The 7,338-nt window shown below is 38.9% G+C and overlaps 1 protein-coding gene across 1 annotated transcript in view; it reads left to right on the top strand.

The window, feature by feature from the left end:
• The first annotated feature begins 1,847 nt into the window (after positions 1 to 1,847).
• Positions 1,848 to 7,338, top strand: part of IFNE (interferon epsilon) — a 75,194-nt gene continuing 69,703 nt past the window's right edge. The window contains exon 1 of the transcript XR_001887709.1: positions 1,848 to 2,177. The gene's annotated coding sequence lies outside the window, so the exon portion shown is untranslated. The remainder of the gene's footprint in view (positions 2,178 to 7,338) is intronic.

Raw genomic sequence — 7,338 nt, forward strand, 5'->3', positions numbered from 1 at the left:
TTTTTTTCACTTCAAAGAATGCTTTTTGAGTTTTCTATGAGTAGGTTTCACTAACTACATTTTAAAAGTCCTTAGCTCTGAGGTTTACTCTTTTACATCTTAAGGTACATTTTCATGATTTGTAAAATATTTCCTTTTTAAAAATACTATGACTGTTCATTTAAAAAATTCATTTTTCAAAATTTTCAGAAATTTTAATAGCAAGAATCTGTTTAATTTCGTTTCTTTCTTTCTTGGTTAAGGTAGTCATATGGTTTGAGATTTCTCAGTTCTTTAAAATGGAGTTCATAAATTCAACCTGTTCTAAGCTAACTGTAGTGATTCGTAGCTGTTGTTTACTTAACACTATTAACCATTAAACACTACTGACCTCTCAACTCAAAACGTACACTTAGGTATAGGAAATACTATACAAACATTTTATTTAACCCTATCTTACGCAGAAAATTTTAAATTTGAATCTTTCTTATAGTCCTTGGGTTCAAATCTTCATGCAAATACAATTTGTATAATCAATTATATTTGATTTGTGTTTTCTAAAGTGGCTAAGGAAATGAGTACCAACTTATTAGGGAATATTTGATGAATATTTTTCGTTTTTGTCGAACAAATGACTATTTACGTAGAGATATATTTACTTCATCATCAATAAAATACCACTATTAACTGTGCTTCAACGCTCCCATCCCCGCCCTCCAACTCATAGAGTATTTTTTGGTGGTAACTAGACTGACTTTTGCCAAAATTTAATTACATTCACAGAGAGAAATACAATTTCCCCCTTCAAATCCAGGTGAAAGGCTACCACGTTGGGCTTACAGAGGACATAGTTGAGTAGGACAGCTAGAGCTTCTGGCTAGGTCATCTGGTCGGATTACCCTGCCATGTACCCCTCAATATTTACTTCCAGAGATAGGCAACTTACTATGGTCTTTATGTTTAAGGAATTCAAACACAAGTGAAAAGTATTGTGAAAGCATAAATATCTCTGCTTGTATACTACAGCACTGAATACGAAACCACATAGTACAATAAAAATAACTAACGATGGCCCATACATTTCACAAGGCGCCCTCATACACGGGAAGGGGCAGTGGAAAGGTTCAGAGCACCCAGGCTGTCCAAAAGAGAGCGAAATCAAATCTGGGCGCAGGTGGCATACACGGGAAGGGGCAGTGGAAAAGTTCAGAGCACCCTGGCTGTCCAAAAGAGGGCGAAATCAAATCTGGGCGCAGGTGGGTACCTGGAAAAATTTCTTGGTGGAGATGGCATCTGAGAGAGGCGTCGAAGCACAGGGAGAGTTGAGGATAGGAGAGGTCACTCCAAATGGAATAACACCCCCATTTTCCAAATGCCAGTTATACCACGGGGCCTGTAATAGCCGCCACGTTTCTAGAAGACCCCTAGAAGAGCAGGGGTCCGACCAAGGAGGAACTTCCGCTGTTCAATTTGCTAAGTTTGCATTCGGAGAGTAGAAGCGTGAGCTCTGGCTCTTGCAGGTGGACTCCCTCTCCCTTAACTCTGACTGCAAGAAGCTCCCACCCGCAAAGGGCTATTGTGCCAAAAGCGAGCGTAGTGGCCGCCGCTTCCCCCACAACATTCCGTCACTCAGGAGATGCGTTGCGGTGGAGAACCTGGGTCCCGTCCCGGCCCAAGGGAGGAGGGTCAGCACGGCCGCTCCCACAGCCCCGTCCGGGCGCCTCTTCCCTCCCCCTGCTTTCCGCAGCGGTCTCGGTGGCGGCGGCGGCTGGAGCGGGAGCCGGGGGCGGCGAGGGGCGGAGCCGGGGTGGAGCCACGGCGCTGGCTGCCCGGGCGGCGGCAGGTGTGGATGGGGCGAAGGTGTGGGAAGGTCCACTCCCGCGCGCCCCTCGTAGGGGCCAGGGCTCGGGAACTGGAGCGGCCTCCCAAGAGGAGCTTCGTGAGCAGCTGCGACCTGCGCATAACTTGGAGCGCAGCCAGGGGCGCGCAGGTTCCATGTCCGGCGCCTGGAGAAAAAAGACGCGCGTCTCCGGCCCCGGCGCTGGAGCTGGCTGGGGGACCGCCTGGTCCCGGGCCAGACCTGGGAGGCGGTGTTCCGAGAGCCGCCTGGTCTGGGGTGCTGGGAGCGGGAAGCGGCCCCTGCGTATGCGCTTGGGCGAGGCCGGGCGGCGCTTCTGACCTCCTACTCGGACCCTCAGGTAAGCTGGGAGAGCATTGGTCCCGCTGCGCGCGGAGCGGGCCGGGGACGCGTCCCTCACGGAGTTGAGGAGGCTTCGCGGCCTGGGCACACGGCAGTCGGCGCCCGGGTCTGAGGACCGCCGGCGCCCGCGGCGCCCAAACGAGGATGCTGCGGCGGGGTCCGGCGCATCCCGGAGCGCCAGCGGCCCTTGGCTCTTTGCGGAACCGCCGCCTCGTCTTGCCCAAATCTCGGGTAGTCATCCTGGCCCGATGTCCGAAGTCACAGGTCTGCTCTCTGTCCCTAAACCGCGAGGAAGGAGTTGTGTGTGTCTATGAGCGTGTTGGCGGAGAGCGCTTTCAGACAGCGATAGTTTGAGTTGAGCTCATTTTACCACCTAAAATGACTGGCACTTTAAAACTTAACTCAGCTTCCCCTTCTTAAGAAATAGGAGAAATTAGGCTTGTGGTTTAGACCCATTGCTAGTAGGATTAAAGTTTGTTTTTGCCCTGTGCAGCTGAGAAAACGTTTTGTAAAATCCTGATTTTTCCAACAGTACTTCTAAAAGTGCCTCCGATTCTCTACCAAGACAATGGCAGTCATTAAAAAAACAGCGGAAATGTTCACTTAGCGCGGCTTTGCTAGGAGAGAAGTTAAGGAAACCTTAGGCAAAAGTGACCCCTTAGTTGACACCTTACAGGACCGTTTTTGACCTTGCATTAGTGGTAATAGGACTAAGAATGACAGCTCAAGAGCTATATCTGGTTTGGAACTGAGGCTGTGGCCAGACGCCCCTCACTTTCCGGGGACCTCCACTTTCTGGAATCGGGCCTTTGAACTTCCTTATTGAAATCCTGGCAGCTTTGAAGTGAAATTAGGAAAATGATCCTATTTATTCGCTGGAGTTTATTACCTCAGCATTAAAGTGTTTCTCTCCTGGGCCAAAATTGAAACAATACTGTATTTCGCATTTTGTTTTAAATAAATTTTTACCAATTCAGGTAAAAATTGGATTTGAAAATGACAGTTAAGTCTAGGTTTATTTGTTGTCGAGTTTTATATGGGGGGCTGACTTTTAAGTTATTTTTTAAAGTCCAATCCTGGTTATTTTTCATTGTCTTCAGAGGTTAATCTTTAGGTGAGAACTTTATCTTGATTTTAAGGCAAAAAATGAAAAAAGGCAGTGATTTAAGTCACCCAAAGAACTATAGTTCCTCCTTTCTCTTTTTTTCCTTGAGACAGAGCTTCCTGAAAATTGGGCAGCTGCTTTAATCTTAGCATGTAAAAAATGTTTCAAGTTGAATTTTGGGCCCTAAAATGGAAAATTTTGATTTGTGTTTGTTTTAATAGAATTGTTCGACGTTATGGAATTATCAGCTTGGAGTGTTTATTTTCTGTTTATACCATATTACTACTTTATTGTACATGTGAATATTGCTTAGATGATAGGTAAATGTGGAGAGAAATCAGGGTCTTTAATAAAATACGGAATTACTGGATGAATTTTTATAATTTATCAGTCTTATAAATTCTGAAAAGTATATAACAGAGTTAACGTGTTTGACCTATAATGTGGATTGTTGGCCCTTTTTGGAATTTTAAATGAGAAGGGAGGTATGAAATGCTTTATTCTGTATTTAAGCATATTTTCAGAAGTGGAAATAAATTGGAGGATCATATGTACAGTGTAATAGCTAGATAGCTATTATAGAGCCTATAACAAATGCTTGAGGAAGTAAAATTAGAAGGTAGTATAAAATTGTGTGTTATATTTTTACAGTTTCAAGGAGATTGCATACTTATAAATTTCGTGTCCTCAAGTGAAGAGTATTGAACGGAATAAAATAGAATTTTTCTGCATACTATGTTTTTCTCAGATTAAAAAAAATAGTCATCTTGGTTTGCTTAAAAAACTAAGCTATAGTTAAATTTGGTTGGTACCTATTTGGGATAATTAAAATACTTTAATTCATATGCTTTAACAATTCTTTTCTTCAGTAACAGGTTTTGTAAGAAATGTTTTACTTGAAACATTGACATTTAATGACAGATATTAAATTTTTCATATAATTGCCAAAATTTTTTCTTCATTGTGTGTGTGTAGGTAGCTTTGGCATATAAACATCGTGGGTTCTCTAAACAAATTTTAACTGTAAAAAAGCAAGAGATGCAATCCAAGATTATTAACATTTGAGGAATGAAATCCAGCTTTAACATAAAATGGCCTTTTGAAGACACTGTAAAATACATATAATGATAGGATTCTTAGAGAGCAATGTTTTTGGTAGTTCTTTTAATCATAAAATGAATTAGCAAGAGAATTGATACTTATGCTTGAACAGCTTCTTGATTTCACAACTATTTCCTTAGAAATGATCTCCCAAGTGGTTCAGGAATGTTTATGGAAGTGAGGAAGAAAAAAACAGCTTTTGTTGAATCTAGGGTAGGTCAGTCTTAACTAAAAAACAGCAAAATTTGATCTTTGTGTTATAAACGTAGTTTCACTGAGGACTTCTTAACTATGTCATCTTTTTAAATACAATTAAGTGTTTAGAGAGTAAGTCAGTTATTTTATTTGTACAATGTAAATGCTTACTGTATTATGCTAGTTGTAAGTATTGGTGGCCTTTTTGTTTTGCAAAATTTATTGAAGTAGAAATGATGTGGATTTTTTCCTCCACATCTTATGTGAGAGGGCAGTCCAGGAAATTATTAAAATAATTTTGGGAAGAGTCTAGATGAAGGGGAAAAATCGATTGTATATATGTGTGCTGGTTTGCAATAGGGAGGGGAGTAAAAAGAGTCTGAGAACAAAACTTACTTTCAGACTTCCTAGAAGTTTCTGCTTTATTGTGTAATTGAATTTTTTTTTGCCAGGATGTAGTTATTGGTTGTACTAAAATACAGCAGACAACAGAAAAAAATAAATCTCGTTTGAAAATCCTTACTCATAGCTTTATCAAATACAAAACTTACTCTATTTTGTCTAAATACCAGCTTCCAAGCTAGTCAGTATTAATTTAGAAGCCAATTTCTAAATTAAATGTGCTACAAAAAATTGATTAAGTAATTTCCATTTAAGAGCAATGTCCAAATAGCACTGATTCTTTAAGTAAAACAATAATTATATTAATAAAATTATACTTTTAGCAGGGGAGAAATGCCCTTTTATTGGCCTTGGAAACATTTACGCTTAGCAGTTTGAGGCCCAGTTTCCATTTCTGTGATTGCGCTGCCTCTGATAAAGGATCGACTACTGAGCGATGAAAGATTGTATAGAGAAACTTAATAAAACCTGCTACATGGGTTGATCATAGTTCTGCCTGATAAGCCTGTGTCCATATGAATCAGAGCCAGTAAAGAAGTTCTGAATCTTAATTCCCCACAGCTCTTTTACATTGAGTCCTGTGAGTTAGCACTAGTGAAGGGAGTCCCCTTCTCTGCCATTTGTAAAGCCAACTTCATGATCCGCAGCAAATCAAACCCACGAAATGTTTTAGTCTTGTCCAATTCAGCTTTACTTCCTTGCCAGGGGCATAACCGTTGAAGTTAAAAGACTTAGACCCAAATGGGAAAATTAGTGCCATTTGTGTATAGGCAGTAGCCTTATTCATACTACTTTCAGCCTAATTAGAAAAAAATAAAGTATGATTTGATTGTAAGTCCTCCAGGGTAGGTAGCATGTAGGGGAGTGTGGCTCAAGAATCTACTAAGTTTTTCACTTATTTTGAATTATTAAGAATTTGTGTTGTAGTTCTCTTTTTTGTTTTACTTCTATAGAGTGCTTCTACAATTTGGAAGAGGGAAAAAGTACAATAAAATGGCAAATATTAAAGTGACCGAGAAGGCATAGCATTGGTTACAGAAAAGTTCTTTTACTTCTCCTTAGGTAATTCTCTTTTGGTTTTCTTCTTTGTATTTTAAATCTAGGTTCTTTGCTTAGAGGTAATTTTGATTCTGAGGAGGGTAGCAGGAAAGGAAAATGAACTGCATCTAAAAACCAGTGTAATCTGACAACTGACGTCTTATCTCTGCCAAATTTCAGGTATACTTGGGCCACATTAGTAAATTGGATATGTATAAAATAAGACAAAGAAATTGTCTCAGAAAGTCCTGCTCCTGAAGCTTCTAGTATGTGAGGTGAAACTATTTTTAGAGTCCAAGGCTCGAATACAAGCAAAGGATTGATTTCCCCAAAAGTCAAATTGGTAAGATCTTTCTATCTAAAATAACTTGAGATTTTTGAATTATACCACATGTTGGAGTAGAAATTCCAGTTATAAAGTCATTATTGAATGATAATCCTGGGGAATTTTGGTACTTTTTTGCTTCTTTAAACCTCACTGATAAACCTTTTACTGATTATCTCAACTTCATTAACTAAATAAAAAATTTCATATAAGAAGCAATGGACTAAAGCATTAAAAGTGTGAGTTCTCTGAAGTAAAATCCACATAAAGTAAATGAAGCTTTTAAAATTAGGATTTAAGTAGCTTTTAATTAGAGTGGGTTTTCAAGTAACTAACTGGTAATATTGTCACTTGACATTTTCTTTTCATATTCTGTGCCATGACTCAAACTCATTTCCTTTTTACAGGTGAGGTAGATTAAATTTGAAAACAAACACACAAACCCAAGCTTTTTTGCAGCCAGACTTTAATAATTTTATAACATGGCTGAATGTTTCCTAGCACGTTAATAATGATACAATTTTAGATTGCTTTTTATGCTTTTGGATTTGGGATTAGAATGATATAACAGAATGAAAACTGCAACATTAATTCACTTTTCAAATGAATATGTTTATGCAAATTAAATGGAGGTCGTGAAAAACAGTAGCTTGAATTATAATTCAAAGTAAAAATTACAGGTTAATACCTGGACTGCTATGTGTTAAGTAGTTTTCTAATTGCTTCTAATAATCAAATAATTAGAATTTTATCGTAACTTTTTAATCTCTGGAAACAAATTTCTAGTTTTTATATGAGGAAAAATTTAATGACATATTAATGTTATTAAGTATTAAATAATATGAGCCAAAAGATATTTTCTTTCAATACCCAGAAATGACTGAAAATATTTTTGTAGACAAAAGAAGACGATATGGAAAGGTAGTGGAAAGAGATATAAAAGACTACCCAACTAGATTGTTTTTTGAAGAATAAATCTTTAATATAATTTTT

Source organism: Rhinopithecus bieti, unplaced genomic scaffold (assembly GCF_001698545.2).
Source record: "Rhinopithecus bieti isolate Rb0 unplaced genomic scaffold, ASM169854v2 scaffold_1403, whole genome shotgun sequence".
NCBI classification, from domain to species: domain Eukaryota; kingdom Metazoa; phylum Chordata; class Mammalia; order Primates; family Cercopithecidae; genus Rhinopithecus; species Rhinopithecus bieti.